The sequence below is a fragment of the Struthio camelus genome, chromosome 1 (genome assembly GCF_040807025.1).
Source record: "Struthio camelus isolate bStrCam1 chromosome 1, bStrCam1.hap1, whole genome shotgun sequence".
Lineage (NCBI taxonomy): Eukaryota > Metazoa > Chordata > Aves > Struthioniformes > Struthionidae > Struthio > Struthio camelus.
In genome coordinates, this window is record NC_090942.1 from 180,626,917 (window position 1) to 180,644,820 (window position 17,904).

Here is a 17,904-nt window from a genome sequence, read left to right on the forward strand (position 1 = left end):
TTCATGGGAAAATCGAAAAACATTATGGAGCAGCCTAGAGAAAGATCTTATGATACTTGATTTGGATGTCTTGTCAATAATGTCAAATACAAGAATTGAGAAGCTCTGAACATATTCAGCACCTATGAATTTCAGATAACATACACCTCAATTCTTTGCAGTCCTTTGGACTGGTAGAAAATGAGCATAAAATGCTATCAATCTTAAATTAACTTAACATTTTAAACGCTTTTAAAACTTAGATAAATGATTAGATGAAAGGTATTCAAATACACATTCAGTGCTGGTTTAAGTTTTCCTCCTATCAGTCAGCCATGAAAATTCGCATGACATTGAGTGGAGCAGACCCAGCAAGTGCAGAGCCCTATGTGGTAGGGACTGGAATTCTTATTTGAAGTAAAGTGAGAACTCCACCTGGTTACCAAGAACAAGGGCTAGGCAATCTTTTTTACAGTAAGTAGTAGTTAGGGTGAATATTTTGTCTTACCATTGGAGGTCAAAAAAAAAAAAAGGTCCAAATCCATGAAGACGGTCAGAAGACTTTATTTTGTCAGCATTAAGTATAATTAATTTTTCCAGGGGAGGTCAGCTGCTGGGGACGTACTTAATCACTTCTGAATCATAAATTATTCAACACAATCTCACTTTTAGATAGAGGATGTATACTTAAAAGGTAATTTAAACAATACTTCTTAGGTTTTGCTGAATGCCTGGTGAGGTAGGGGCGTACTAAGTGTATCCTGATTCCCTTTACTGAAATGCTGAAACAGAACTCTTGATTCTCTTCCCCCCCCCCCCCCCCCAAAATCTGCATACACACAATTGAGCTGAAAGCAGTGGGATACTTAATTTCCTACAGAGTTCACCTGGTTTCTCTCACAAGAGAAACCTTTTTCTGTATGTTTTTAGAAAGAGTGAATTTGTCAATTAACCATTAGGACATAGTGGAATGGTACACAGATTGTTGAATTAAACAATTAGGAATCTGAAGTCAGCAAAAAACAATTTGCAGAGGCTAATTACAAATAAATAATTATAAAGCTCTTTAAAGTTAAATGCTTACTATCACTAACTCTGCCTTTGGGAGCTTCTACATTTGTCTAGGCAGTGTATAATTCCCTCTAAAAAGCAAAAGTCAATGTATATAAATACTTAAGTATTTGACCCATTTTCAGCTGGAAAACAATAGTCATTTCTAATTTAATGTGGAAGAAGATACTTTTGACTTTCAAATATCAAAAATCATGTGATGATATCCCTCTTCTTTTCTTTCTTTCTTTTTTTTTTGGATGACTTTTGCTTGGAAGAAACAAATCACTGATAGACAGGTTTGTGAGGCTCATATTGCAGTGCCAGTAGATGAGTGAAACATTGCAGCAACAGAAAAAACAGTAGGACAAGAAAGAAAATTCAAACTAAGAAACATTTTTCTTTCATAAGTCACTGAAGAAAAAATAATCATAAATTGTACTAAATAATCATGGAAATAGTGTTGTAGATGAAGTTTACAGATGCATTTTTTTAAGTCAGAAGAAGTAAAAGAGGGCTCTGAACAGTCTGAAATATTGGCCAAGCTCCTTATACAAAAAGAAAATTGGACAGTTTTCTTATCAATTCACTAATTACTAGATTTTTTTAGTGAGTGGAAAAGGTTTGTCTCTCCAAAGGTTAATTTTATTATCATTTTTTAATTTTTTTTGCTAATTTAAAGAAAGAAATTGTAACTAATACATTGGAAATAAATACAAATTTATTTCCAATTAGAATATTAATAATCAACGAAAAAAAGAAACAAAAGTCTCTACGTAGGAGCTGGTATGTCTTCAAAAATGTAAGCAATAATTATGCTTCTTTATGACCTTGAATGCTGACCCTTCTCTAAATCTATCTTCCAATATGTATGTTCCTATGTGCAAATGTGGTCAACATTTTTGACTTTTTTTTTTTTTTTTTGCTTTTGAAGGTTATCCACAAAATATGTTTACCTGAGCAAAGTCATGAAAAATAAAAAGCTCTAAAAGGCTTTATATTTCTCATAACTTGTTTGATGAGTAAGCATTATTCATATATATAATTGCAGTCAAATCAAAATGTCGCTAAATTAATCTTAAAGTATATACTTGTGGAATTAAAATGAAATTATATACATAGGTACATATAGATATGTATCGCACATGAAGTGAAGGAAGAAGTGTCAAAACAGATTTTCACTGTGCCTGAAAGAAAAGTCTGTGTGAGTGACAGACAGGACAGGATACATATTCTGTTGCTTAGATTGATAAAAAATCTGGATTTGCAGGATAAAGGTTTTGCTAGTTGAGTTCTCTAGCATATCTTAAAACATTTTATTTTTATTGTTAACAGTCTCTGTTCCGCATATCATGATTGAATTTTAAAACTTATGAGAGAAACATAAAGACTCATTTCTGATATCAATAGATTACACTTTATTTAGTCTGATGTAAATCTCAGTTAGATACTCTGCTTTCCTACGTGACATGATTGTGACAAATAATATATAGACATGTTGCCTCAGAAATAATAATTGATTGTTGTTTTTAATAAGGTAAAAAAATCTCAGTAAAGAAGGAGGGAAGTAGTGGAGAGAATTCCAGTGGCACCATCCTTTATCAATCAAAAAAAGCCATAAGGTGGGCATGGAAAATTCTGAAATAAAGCAAAAGAACTGAGCATGATCATGAATCTGCATGAGAGTTTAGTCTGCCATCAGAACTGCTGGTATAGAACCTGACTCATTTCTGTTATCATATCTCTCCATGGCTGCGTTGATGGTGAAAAATTATACTGAAAATGAAATAGCTTTTGAAGATTAAAATGACATGTGAGATCAGTTAGAATACAGTATTTCTTTACTCTCTACTGAACTGAAGAACAACTGAAGAACTCACAAGTGGATAGAAGAGGGATAAATGTGCTGGATTATGATATGGTCTAGTTAAGATAGGAACCATCAAACAGTCAGCAGCATGATTCTAAGCTAAATATAAGGAAAAAAGGTAAACAATTCAGGACCTTTGTTTCACCTTAATCCAGGTTTATGATACAACTGTGGATGCAAGAAAAGAGAAAACTAATTGTTCTGTGATGTCATACAATGTAAATGAGCGCTCAAAGAAAGACATATTTTGGGGATTAAAGTAAATTGAAGTTTCTGGAATATTGAGGGTGACAAAGGGAGGGAGGGAGTGAGGGAAGGAAGGAAGGAAGGCGTAGGACTGTTATTAAAGTACTTAGTAGCAATAGGCCAATGTGCAGACTTTCCTACAGGGCTTCATCATCTGGAACAGTATGATGCATCAAGGATGAAAAGACCCTATATATTAAAATGCAAGATAGAGGGCAATGAAGAGTTAAGGTTGAGATCCAGCTTCCTAAATGTAGACACTGTAGGAGATCTCACCAGCTACTGCCTCAGAAAGGTATAGTTTTCCAGAAATCTGGTCTCAAATTTGCCAAACCTGTGCCAATTCCCTATGACATTTCAAATAGCACTAGATACCAGGGTTTATGCAACCGAATCCAGCTCTGGGTTCTTGCATAAAGATGCTCACAAAAGCACCATTTCCGTTACGCTGTGAGGAAGAGAAAAGAACTTTTTTTATCTGCCTTATGAGAGAGTCACAAAACAAGTAACTGAGTAAGCCTGATGGCTGGAACTTGGCTGAGCCTTAAAGGCAGTTCTGCCTTTAATATTGTCCTCCCAGAGAGAAGAGCAGACCGCCTCTGAGTCATTCCTTTTTCGTGCTGTTCTCTAAAACAAGTATGTCCTAAAATCCTTTTCATTAAGTTACCAATCTCTAAACAAATCTCATGACAGAAGTGGACTTTAAGCAAGACATACCAGCTACCTCCAAATTGCTGCTGTGCTCAAATCATAATTGACAATCACTGGATTGGGCTTAGATTTAAGGGCCGCAGAACTATTTAAAATGTTAAGAAGTCACTAGATGCTGCAGTCTTTGTCACATTGCCACTCTTTTTTCAATAGATGCAAAGAAATGACTGGGAAAATACAGTACATTTTTCCATATGAATAATTTGAGAAAATCTGCTCGTAGAAAAATTGAGCTATAGCCCCTCCCGGTCAAAGGACTATACCATCGTATACATGTAGCACAACTGATCTGCTCACACACTTAAATCTTCCTATCACACCGCTTTTTGTCTCCTTAACGGGTGCCATGCCCATGCTGCCAAGGCTAAGGATGAGGCTAAGGAACTCAGCCAGCTTCGGCAGTCAGTGATCCCATATTGAGGTGTGACTGGCCATGACTTAAGCATATCCATAGCTAATCCAGTCAGTACATAATACGACAATAATTCCAACTCTTAAGTTAAATATGAACATCTAAATGTTGACTATTTTGTAACAGGTGTGTTCATGGAGAACTACTTTTCAATTATCATTGCAATTGTTTCAGTTAGTGAAATGAGACATGTCCTCATTTGGAAAACACTGATATTTTACAAAAATAATCTATAAGACAAGGTATTTTGCGCTAGCTGAAGATCAGGGCCATGTATTGCTTTGTTGCTCTCATCTTATTAATTTTCTAAGACACAATGTGTTTTATAATGTATTTTCTATTTGCAAAATCTCATTTATAATTTCCTAAAACAGTAACAAAGATCAACAGGTATTTCACAATTTGTATATTGTCAGAAATTATCAAAAAAAGACACATTTGGAAAATTCATGAGAAGTACATAGATTTTTTTAATCTTTCTAAAAGATTTCTTTGGAGGAATTCTTCAGAGTTATCAAAACACTTCCGCTAAGGCCAGCCAAGCAGACTCTTGTTATGAAAATTAAACTAATTATAAGTGCTAATAATGACTGCTTAAAAAATAAGTATTTGAAATGTGGTTAAGTTTAACCACATTATGTGATCATAATTCTACTGAAACTACTATAGCTGCAGTAAAATTTATTAAAAAATAGCTTTCTTTATACTGGACTCACTCCAGTATACCCACGTCTCTCTTGTACTGAGGAGTACAGACCTGGACCCAGCACTCTAGATGTGGTCTCACCAGGGCTGAGGAGAGGGGAAGGATCACCTCCTTCCACCTGCTGGCAATGCTCTCCCTAATGCAGGCCAGGGAGGCTGCTGGCCGCCTTTGCCACAAGGGCGCATCGCTGGTTCATGTCCAACATGGTGTCCAGCAGGAGCCCCAGGTCCCTTTTTGCAGAGCTACTTTGCAGTCAGCCAGCCCCTAGCCTGTACTGGTGCACAGGCTTATTCTTCCCGGGTGCAAGACTTTGCCTATCCCTTTGTTGAACTCCATGAGGGTTCCTCTCTGCCCTTTTCTCCAGTCCATCAAGGTCCCTCTGGATGGCACTGCAACTCTCTGGCATATCGGACACTCCTCCCAGTTTTTCAACTTCTGCAAACTTGCTGAGAGTTGCAGCAACTTTGCCCCACCATCTACTTCATTAATGAAGAAGTTAAACAGTATTTGCACCAATATCAGCCCTGGGGGGACACCGCTGGCCTCCAATTGAACTTACTTAATGCTGCTGATCACAACTCTCAGCCCAGCAGTTCAGCCAGTATTCAATCTGCCTCCCATCCATTTATCTAGCCCATACTTCAATTTGTTAATGACGATGTTATGGGAGATAGTGTCTAAAGCCTTGCTAAAGCCAAGATAAACAGTATCCACTGCTTTCCCCTCATCCACTGAGCTAGTCATCTCATCCTAGAAGGCCATCAGGTTGGTCAGGGATGATGTCCACAAATCCATGCTGACTACTCCCAATCACCCTCTTGTCCTTCACATATTTGTAAATGGTTTGCAGGATTATTTGCTCCATCATCATTGCAGGGATCGAGGTGAGGCTGACTGGCCTGTAGGTCCCTGCATTCTGCAATGGTGAACAGTTAACCGGAACAAAACACGTAAAAGCTAGATGTAATGCCCCAGCCCATAAAAGTATGCTTTTGCCAGTCCCTATTATGAATAGGCAAACCCCTGATGCACAGGAGAAAAAAGTCTTAGCTAAGATCAGGAAGACAATTTAGTATCTAATTAGCTGTGTACATAAAACTGCTGGACTGTACATTTTTTATATGCTATTTTGCATATATTATGCACACATCTGATTGTAAACATCTATTATGATATCAGTGTTTAGTATGGAACGAGACGTTTGTCCAAAAGCTGAAGCAAAGAACAACATTCAAAGTTGCACTTGTTTAAGAGAGGTAAGATTCTCAAACAAATATAAAGATCAGAAATTCATTCTAAAATTGAGAATTGATGAAATACCGAGAACACAGTCTGAATCATGTTTTGGGTTAAAATAGATACAGAATAGAAGAATCTACTTTATTACTCAAAAGAAAAAAAAATACTTTTTCAGATCTCTCCTGTGTGGAGTGGAAAATCCTTTACAGGAAATTTCTTTTATACTCACCTTTATTTGAAAGTAATAAACAATAAAGCCTGCAAATAGGCTATGAGAAACTTCAGTGACTGCAGTGTACAGCCAGCTACATAACAAGCATTGCATGAATTTCATAGTAATTCTCTTAACACAGCATGACAGTTTCTTGTGCTTGATGCCAAACCAATTTGATCAGTACTGTTCCTCAGAAATTTGACCTTGTAAAAAAAAAGTAACTTTATCTTTGTAATAGAAATAAGATGTCATATGGCTGAGTAAATGCAATGTGTTCTGCGAATAACTACTGAAATTAAGAGTCAAGTTATCAAATGCAAGCCATCACACAGTTTAATGGTAATTAAAATTCTTTTCTTCCATACCTCTAGAAGGGATTAATATATGGGGTTTTTCAGCAAGAGAAACTGTATCTGAATATCTGAATGCTCCCCAAAGAATCTTTTCTTACATTTCTAAATTATTGCTAATGAATCGTTCTTTCGAGTTATACGACAATTTGATCAACTTTTGACATTTATTTTCATTTCTTTCTTCTTGGTGGTACTTAGGAATAATTCAACTTTCCTAATTTTAGTCAAAAAAATATTAGGCATTTTGTGTAAGCTAGTTCTTACCATACCGTTTGCAGTGAGGGAGGTAAATAGGCATCTTCAGAAGGAAGTCATCACTTCCTACAATGAGTGTATGAGATGAACCTCAATCATAAAGTTCAAAATTGAAGTGAAAATGAGAAAATAAAAAAGACTAAGACAATTGGAATAATATTTCCAATCCAATCAATAAACTACTTAAGCTCCAACAGTTAAGATCATTTTCAAGAAAAGAGACAGATATTGAGAGGTATTGAATTAAGTCATTTTCTTTAATACTATATATATATATGTATTTTGCAGAAGTGACTAAGACAACAAGTTAAGGACAAAAGATCTGTTGTAGAAACTGTCACAGAATCACAGATTGGTTGAGGTTGGAAGGGACCTCTGGACCTCTCATCCAACACTCTTGTTCAAAGTAGGGTCAACTACAGCAGGCTGCCAAGGATGGTCTCTACTCAGGTTATGAATATCTCTAGCAATGGAGACTCCACAACCTCTCTGGGGAACTTGTTCCGGTGTTTGATCACCCTTACAGTAAAAAAACTTGTTCTTAAATGGAATTTTCTCTATTTCAGTCTATATTTCATTGGACACCACCGAGGAGAGTCTGGCTCTGTCTTCTTTACTCTCCTTACATCATATATTTATGTACATTGATAAGACCCCCACGAGCCTTCTCTTCTTGAGGCTAAACAGTCTCAGCTCTCTCAGTCTCATGTGTCAGATGCTCCAATCCCTTAATCATCTTTGTGGTCATAACTATAATGCAAAATACAGAGACAGTAAAAGGTAGACACTGTTCAAAACCTCCAGAATGAATATCTACCGGAAAAGATATACTAACATGGATGACTAAATGGATGAAATAAATGGAAAGACAGGGAACAAAAATGATAACAGAGTTAAAGTCAGTAAAACAAAAAATTATATTAAACCAACATAGCATCTTACTCACTACTCAGCCATTGTCTTCAGACATTTAACAAAATTCAGTTTAAGGTCATTGACAAAACTCTTTATTACTCGTAAAAATATGAATAGTAACTCAAGGGATAAGCATTTAAACTGTGAAGGCAGAAAACTGGACAGAAATTGGAAGCTGAAATATAATCTGTTTTAGAGTTAGCCGAAAATTGCCAAACTTTTCCCATAGATAGTTGCTAGGATACAAATAGGAAACATTTGCATTTTACAAATTCTTCCTGAGGATCAATCATGTGTGTTCGATTAAGACTAGCATACCTGGCAGAGGTAGGCATTATGGTTCTTGACTATTCAGTAATGCGTCAATCCGCATTGTCACAGTTTAACCCATATCTATGCATACAGCAAGTCTGGTAGAAAGACACAAAGCATAAATACATTTAGACTTAATTCAATTGAGAGCTCTAGAAGTAAGCTACTTGTTGTACTGTAAACTGTACACACACTGTAAAATGTCACACATCAAGTGGAGAGATATAGCTTTGTCATAGTAGAACCTTTAATAGTGTGAAAGTTAAGTTTTGGATCTGCTAGAAAGGTTTTATTTGTGGTTTGTATGTCCTGTCAATCATGCCGTCCTTTGTGTGACCCTTAGTTGGCCCTTGTGTCCCACCCTGATGTTATTAAATCATTGGTGGGGGCGACTGTCAACCACGGGGAACATTCTGGAAGGGGAGCGGGCCTAGGCGCTGGTCGGCAGGCTGGTCCACATGCTGGTGAGAGATCCGGAATGCACCAATAGGAACACGGATCCAGACTAAAAGTGACCAATGGCAGTGTCTTGATGCCTGTGGTCAGAACATGGTCCATCTTTAAAGAGTCATGCGCCCGTACGTTGTTGGGGGGGCTTTTCCTTGTTGGTGACCCAGGGAAGAAGAAGAGAGCTGAAATCACAAAGATCAGTGTAGGGAGGAAGAAACCCTGGTGGTCTTTTCCAAGGCCTGAAGAAGCCAAGAGCATATTACCCGATTGAGGACAGCAGCACCGCCAGAGGCTGCAGGACAGCCAGCGGAGGAGGTCCACCACCAGTGCTGGGCTTCAGGGACGCACCACACTTCCCCCTCACCCTGACCTGGCGTCAGGTCAGGGATTCAGGATCCTGACTTACCTTGGACACATGAGTTAACTCTGTAAGGGCAAAGCAGCACACCCTTTCTGGTGTGGCCTGCTTAATCATAGTGCCTCTGACCACGAGGCAGCACGCTGCCCTCCCTCCATGGCCACATGTGCAGCGGCATCCTGCTTAGTCTACAGGTCCCTGGACCAGGAAGCAGCACTCCCCACTCCAGATGCAGCCTGGTTAACCCTTTCCCCCTCACCACCACTTTACCACTTTTATGCGTATTTGTTCGTTGTCTTCTAAACCTCTCTGTGTGTGTATGTGTATGTATAAATATATAATCATTCCTGTTTACTGTCATACTGAAGCTTCAGGTATACCATTGTAAATAAGTTAATACTTTGTGGTCTTTGTACATTGTTATCAATATTATTATAGTTTTTACCATTGCCGTTCATTAATTCATTACACTTACTTACCTGTTAACCGCTACAAGTGTAAACTCATTCATAAGGAGTAGGGACACCCGAACCTGTTTAGTATACGGAGCCCACTGAATTACCTTACCAGGGCAAAAGGCCTATCAACTGGTTCGGTCGTTCTGTGGAGGCCTCCTGGCACAAACATTTTTCATTTTAATTTCATTGTATTACATCAGTAATATCCTCTTCCTGTTAGTTTTCAGCAGCTGTTTACAGTTAGTAGGTCCTGTAGATTAATTCTCTTAGAAATTCTTTATTAAATCTAAGTTAATAGTAAAACAATAAAAATAGGAGTCTACTTTCAAAATATTTGGTTTATGAATTGTACTTTTGTGAGCCTTAAAAATACTGCCATTATTTTGTATTGAGAAATCTCATAAGAAAATATGCTTTGCTGATTTGTTCTCATGCTATACAGTGTATTCATTTAATTTTTCAATGTACTGTAGTGATTAGAAATAATTTTGAAATTTGTCATACCTATCAGTAAGTTCTATTCCAATCATCTTAAGAAGGAATCCAAACAGATCTTAACGATATGAGTTCAGAATAACAGGATCAAATCGTTTGATAGTTAAATATGGTTTCAAATGATAGTTAAATAAAAATAAGGGATTCACCTTCAAGAGTTTTTAAAGTTTTGCTAATTTGACTAATATATCATTGAGTGTTCCCATTGTCTTATGGCAGTCTTCCAAGGTTTCAGCTTCTCTGCTTCAGAGCAGAAGGAAGTATTGATTTTCTTTAGTCTTGATTTATCAAGGATATATTATCAGTTGTTATTTTATTGCTGTTTGTGCTCTCCTCTGTTACAGCACCTGGATCCTTCGAGCTGTAGAGACAGTAAAGGGATATATATGGGTTACATTGAGTAGATGCAGTTGCATGCTCAACATTCATTTCACTTAACTTTGCTTGCCTACTAGTTAACCATCTAAGTTAAGCTAGTTGTCTAGATTCTATATCTCTGCAATGGAAGGCTTCTTCTACAGGACAGATGACAGGCTGGGTGGGAGCTTGTTGTTCAGGGATCAGAGGAGGTCAGTAAGGGCAACACTGTGGTGGGAGAGAGTGTGTTACAGACCAGCTGATCTTGGTGAGGAACTGGATGAAGGCTTCTTCAAATAACGTGACAAAGTCTCTGGATCACAGATTCTGGCCATCTTGAGCGTCTGTAACCCCGCTTGCATCTGCTGGAAGGCCAGCATAGTGGGACACAAGTGTCGGGGGAGGCCCAGGAGGGGCATCGGAGTCAGCCCCAGAGCACCCTCACACTCTGGTCCCCACAGCGCTCCACGCTACCAGAAAGGTTCGGATGGCGGTACAGGTTTCCCCCGTCGCTTATGAACGGGTTCACAATTAACGGCCAAAACCAAAGTTTAATATGTGTCATTGGTAACAAGAACAATGAAAAACTAGTAATAACAACAACAGTAGTAGCAATATACAATTAATTAGTAACCATACATTCAACTCCCCACAGAATACAGAACAGGAACAATTACAGTATTTACAAGTATATACATGAGCTCAAACTGGTAAAAGTAAAGGTACCTGGTGGTTCACCACGGGAAGGCGGCGGGGGAGGGGGAGGGAAGGGACAAGCAGGCCGCGCCCAGGGCAGGGGTTGGTGCCGCTTCAACCCGAGGGCTTCTCAGCAGGCCGGCGTGCTGCCTTGGTCACCGCTGCCCGGAGCGGGGAGGAGGGCAGTACTCAGGTGTCCGCCGGTGTTAGTAGCGGTGGGGGGATCCCCAGCTGCCTGACCCGGCGTCCCGGCACGGCGGCGCTGGCTGCCCGCAGCCTGCCGGGGCGGAGAGCTTCCCTCGGTGGGGCGGGGGGGCCTTGGACAAGGCTGCCTGGCCTCTTGGAGCCTTGGGAAAGGTCGCCGAGGCGTCTTCTTCCCCAGCCGTTTCAGTGATTTCAGCTCTCTTCTTCTCTCCCCTGCCACCACTGGGCTCACGCGTGCCTGAATCAGTAACAAGTGTCATACTACAGGGGTCTATCATGAGATCTCTCCATTTTAAGTCGTTATCAGTGGCTTGGAGGAGGCAACAGAGTGCACTATTCTCAAGTCTGCAGATAAAAGCAGATTGAGAGGGCCATTTTATTTGTGTGAGAGCGGGACTGCCATTCAAAAGGACCTAGACAGACTGGAGGAACAGAACGACAGGAGCCTCATGAAATTCAACAAGGATAAACACAGAATTATGTACTTGGAAGGGAGTAACACCTTGCAATGATACAGGCTGGGACTGACTGACTGGGGAGCAGTCCTTTTCTAGTGAAAAAGACCTGCATATCCTTGTAGACAGCAAACCGCACATGAGCCAGCGGTGTGCCCTGGAAGCAAACACCAACAGGCTGTATTAAATGAAGTCATCATCCTCCTTTACTTGGAACTCCTTAGATAACATCTATAATACTGCATCCATTCGGGCCCCACAATACAAGAAAGGCATTGATAAACAAGAACAATTTCAGCAGAGGATCACCAAGATGGTGAAGAGGCTCGGGTGGATCTTATCGATGATCTTATCTGATGAGAGAGTATAAAGAAGACAGACCCAGACTTTTGTTGGTATCCAGTGAATGGACAAAAGGCAATACATAAAATTCCATTTACACATAAGAACAAAAACTCTTCTTTATGGTAAGGGTGGTCAAGCACTGGAACAGGTTGCCCAGAGAGGTTGTGGAGTCTCCATGCATGGAGATATACAGAATCTTACTGTACAGTGGCCTGAGCAAGCTGCTGTAGTTGATCCTACTTTGGGTAGTGATGCTGGACTAGGTCATCTCCAAAGTTTCCTTCCAACCTCAACTCTTCTGTGATTCTGTGATTCTGTGGCTTGATAAGGAAATGATAAGGAGAAATCATTTCACCATTAGGGCAAACAACTGCTGAAATAGGTTGCCCAGAGAAGTTGTGCAGTCTCTACTCTTGGAGATTTTCAAGACTTAGCTGGATAAAGCCCTGAATGACCTGGTCTGACCCTGATTTGAGCAGGAGGCTGGATTAGAGGAACTCCTGCATTCCTTCCAACTGAATTATCCTGTAATCTTCTGAAGGAAACAAGCACATTTAGAACACAAATTAAACCCTGTCTCGGATGCTGTCTTTAGAATGGAATTGACTGCCATCTGAAAGCAGCTCTCTCTTTCCTTTGCCTACAGATGTAATCTAGATCAACACTTAGCTGACCAATGTTAGGTTCAATGAACGCTACTCACTAGGCATAAGTTGGTGACACTTTCTGAATAGCATCAACTTTTGCACCATTTTAAACACCATATGCATTTTTCCATGGTCTTTGGATTTTTTCTTTTATATCTGAGACATTTTAAAGACATGTCATTTTACTTTGATGCTTAAGTTACACAAGTCTCCTAATTGATCTATTTAGTGCACATTTTGATGATTTAATTAATTAAGCTTCTCTTCAAAATAATTTACTGTGGTTTTTTGCTATGGTTTCTCAGCTAAGAATCACAGAATCATAAAATTATTTAATTTGAAAGGGATTTCTGGAGGTCATCTAGTCCATAGACCAAACTAGATGCAGACTTAGACACGGAGATATATGAGTGCAGTGGAGGATCTTACCTCTGAAACCAAATCACATGGGGACCAAACACAAATACAAGAGCTACTTTATTCTTGCTGCTCGGATGACACAAAAGGAGAAGGCAAAAAGAGTGTTTCACGTTTGATTCCCTGGTCTAGCTTAGCACAAAAAGTTTTCTTCTTCTTCAGAGAGGTAGACCTAAGAACCTCAAGTTCCAGCTCTTAAATGTTCCCATTTGTGCAGTGAATATATTGCATTGACCAGTACTACAATCTATGCCTTAAATGTCTCAAGATGTTTATATATGAATATTTTCCAAGGTAATAGAATTTTGTCTAAATCATAGCAGAATTTTTTTTTTTTTAAATGCAGGTTTTGCCCCCTGGTTTTAAGTTTATAAAACGTATAAATATTCTGCACAAAACAAACATTGCATATTTCAGAAATAGACCTTGTTTGCATATCTTAAATACGTTTTATTGCTGCTAGGAGCCTGACTAGTGAATTTAAACTTTAGAATTTACTGTGTGGTTTGATTTTTTTTTAATAAGTTAGTTGGAAACAGAGTCAAACAAAATCATTTGAAATTACATTCAACCTATGCCTCCGCTTTTTGGCAGATGCCCCACAGCTGTGAATGCAGCAATTGGCTGAAGGTGATTTAATGGTATATATTTCAGTAAGAAACCCAAAAGGGTTCACAGTGTATGAAGCAATAAACGTCTTCTATAGCTCTGATAAACATGACATCTTGCTGAGTACGCCACAAACTGCCCTGAGATCTCTGGCACTAGTACTGAAAGTATCAGATGAAGCTCTAAAAAAGAAAATTATTTCTTGGCTTGGGAAATGTTTATTTTAAGAGAGACATGCTTATAAAGACAATAAAATCTGGTCGTTTGAGTCTGAGAAAAGTTGTCAGCAGCTGTATATCAAAAACTTCAGTCTAGCAAGAGTTTTAGCTACTGTCCAAGCTGGATTTGTGTATGTTAAAAGTTCTGAAAGTTAAGGTCTGTATTCTGGTTTGAGAAATAGAAAATTTGTCTGACCTTTAAATTATGCAGTTCAGATAAATGATGTAGTTCAGATTAAAAAGATTAGACAATGTTAATGAGGATTCCATTTTTTAGTATTTGCACCTATAAAACAATTTGCTCCCTCTTCAATACTTGACCTGTGAATTATTGCCTGAAACTGATGAATATGTTCACCACTCCCATTATCTATTTGATTCTTCCCCAGAGGGAAAATTACTTTTATCATAACGTATGCACACTATTGCAGGATCATTTATGTGCCTCAGACAGAATGATTATATAATTTTAGCCAATTTAGATTATTATTCAACTGCCAATTGATACAACTGGGAATAATATACATTTCATATATGATCAAGTGACCAAAGAATAGGGACCACTATTCCCTTCATTATATAGAAATCATCAAGGGGATAATTCAAAAACAAAACAAAACAAAATTTTCAATGCCAAGCAATGATACCTGTTGCACCAAGAAGACTTGAGTTCACAAAACTCATATTTTTGAAAGATGGAAAATATACGGAGTTAAGTGTCAGATTTCATAGAAACAAGCAATTCATTTATTCCATCTTTTCCTCCTTTCCCTCTGCTATCTCCTTTTCCCCTAGTTCTGGCAACAGATAATGGAATTTACCTGCAAGTACACCAACTACCTAACAATATGTTAGGCACAGACTATTGAATAGTGGACAGATTCACTGGAGCAGTTTGCCAGAGCTGTGACTGTGAAAAAGTGATTAAGGAGAAGTCAGGGACATGTCCCTTTAGGAAGGAATGAACCACTTTCCTTTGTGTGCAGCATGATAGATGAAGGTGCATATGAATCTTAACATCAAGCAGGTTTTATGCCATTGTTTTATTGTATAGCTTTTGTCAACAGAGCATAGAGAGCTTCTTGCCATGGGGACTGGCAGAAAATACATATAATATGAATGTGATCTGAGTATTTAATCATGATTAAGAGAAAGTGCAGTGTTAGTACTGCATGCAGGAGCGTGAAGGAGGAGAACGTAGCAAAATGGTGTTTCTCTGGAGTTGGTTCAGTGCTTGAATAGACTACAAATATAGTACAGAGATAGGGTAAAAGTGTGCATGCTCTGAGGTTTCTGGCCTATCAGTCAAAATGAACAACAATAAATCTGTGGGCTAGGAATGTATCCTGGGATTTCCTAGTTTTGAGGACTTGCAGCTCTGCTGAGCAGAGGACAAGATGTTTCACTCTGAGTTAAGAACAAGTTTTTATAGTTAAATATTTTAGTTATTTTAAATGGTTTCTCTTTACAGTAGTTAAAAGTAATTTACATTCCTCTACTTATCAGCTGAGTTTGTAGCCGACTTGTTCCAGTTCTATGCTATGTTTCTTAAGAGTTGCTTCTTCCTCTTGTGAACGTCTTTCTTATGAAATAGCTTTGGAGCTATTGTGAATAGATGTTAATATAATATATGTATACTAATAGGTTACAGAAGTTAACATAGCTCGTGATAGCAAGGGCAAATATGGCTTCATGATTGATTTAATAGATGGTAGCTCTAGTCTTTCTAATAACTGTTGGTAACAATGGTATGAATTCATCTTTTACTGTCATACTTTTATACTGTTCCTTTGTTATATGCCGTAACACATACCATCTTCCCTGCCACAGTTTCCAGCTCACCTTCCACTTTCTAAACAAGTCATTAACATTTTAGCAGCCACTAGCGCACAGAAAAGTTGCAACCTTGCTGTCTGCTACCTTCAGCTATTACCTGCAAGTCTCTTACCAGAAAGTGATACAGTTCTTTTAAATACCTTGAAGTTTACACAGGCTCAGTCTCCAATTAAGTGATAAACCTAAAATTGTCAATTTGGCCTCCTTGCTTAGATGTGAACACTTCACTTAAGGTGAACCCTTAGGGTCAGTATTACTCCAGGGCACTTTACAATTCTGGCTAGTTCCTTAACACATCTGAAATAAAAATTACCGTGATTTTGTGCTTCTGGCTTTCAAAGTATTACATTTACATATTTGAGCTTCTCTTGACTAATCTGCTAAGCTTAATGGTGCGCAACTTGAGTACAGCTATGAACAGTGTTAGGAATCCATCCACTATTCAGTACTCTGTACTGAATTCACTACTAACTACATGTTGTTGGGTAGTTGGTGTACTTGCAGGTAAGTTCCATTATATGTTGCCAGAGCTAGGGGAAAAGGAGATGGCAGAAGAAAGGGGAAAGAAGATTGAATAAATCAATCTACACAATTTCATTACAGCCCAGTCTGAATGCTTGTTCTCAATCTCTGAGGTTTATGCTATTTGGCTAGAAAAAAGGCAAAATTCATTTTGATCTGTAAATCTAGTACAGGCGCACTGGTTTCTGTGTATGTATTTTTGTTTTTTCCAAAGTTTAGGACATAATATTGGAAAGCGAGTTTCAAGATTACATTGTAGCTTGACTCTCTGATTTTCCACTGCCTCGGGCCTTGTTTAGACCTTTTTTAGATACTGTATAATGTGATGTAGTTGCCAGCCTGAATGTCAGTAAATGATTTTTTAATGTGGACATCTTCAGTCGTAAGTGGCAGCACCCAGGAAGACTTTGCAGATGTTCCTTTTGGAAGAAATGGTCGTAATACATCCAGTTTACATCAGATCACCAAATTTTAATACCTTTGTATACTCTTCTGCTTTCCTTGGTTAGATAAAGTTTTCAATACACTTGTATTCTTAGTGTTAAATGACAAGTTTAATAAAATAATTGATATGCTGCTTGAAGCAATTTTATAAAAAAATTATTCTGCAAGGAGCAAACATATCACCCATTCCTAGTTCTAGAAAGGCTTAAGGAGAATATCAAATCTGTCTTTTTCTATTCTTTTTTTTTTCCAGTTTGTGGCACCTTTTCTTTCACATCATCATCTCTCAATTGATATTAATCAGTTTTGCCTAGAATCATGAGAAATTAGTAGTATACCAGCCAATTCAAAAATAAAACATGAGTATGCATATGAATGCCTTATTATGTCTATGCTAAGGAGAAAAATTAGTCTGGAGTAGGCACTTAAACATACAACCACATGAGTTGTCATCCAAGATGTCAAATGGATGCTGTTACCGTAGCAGATGACCTCCTATCCCAGTGTTTGCAATATGTAGTGGCACAGAAAGAGAAAAAAAAAAATATTTTGAGTTTCTTATCATTAGAACTTAAGAAATAAATAAACATTATTTCAAATGAATTCTGTGAGTAATAGAAACCATGATGAAGTGTGTGCAAGCTATTTCTGGAATAAAACTAAGTGGAAGGTTGATTTCATTGGGGATTAGGCATTTTTCTCGTAATTAGCCTAGAAGAAGTTATTATATTAAGAAGTACTGTCACTTTTTTGGATTGCCATAATGATTGAGCATCATTTACTGAGCATATATTATTCAATGTCTAGCAGTAGCTTAAGACACTTCTTGTATGTCAAATTGAGTTAACTGACTGAACTAGTACTAAGTATGTGTCTATGAGGGCTGAGTCTCAATGCTTATACCAGTTCTGGTGTATGTGAGCGTAATTCTGTCCTTTAGACAGTACTTTTGGCTGCTATCTGAGGGTATCTATCTTCTCCGTTATGTTTACGAAAGTGAACGAGGTCTAGGAGTAAAACAATGGGTACTACTAGAGAACACAAAATCTAGGATTCTGAAATCAAGTTATCAGCTTGCTTAAGTAACGTTCTTTCTCCATTAGAAGGAAGAAAAATAGAGCTGAGCAATAT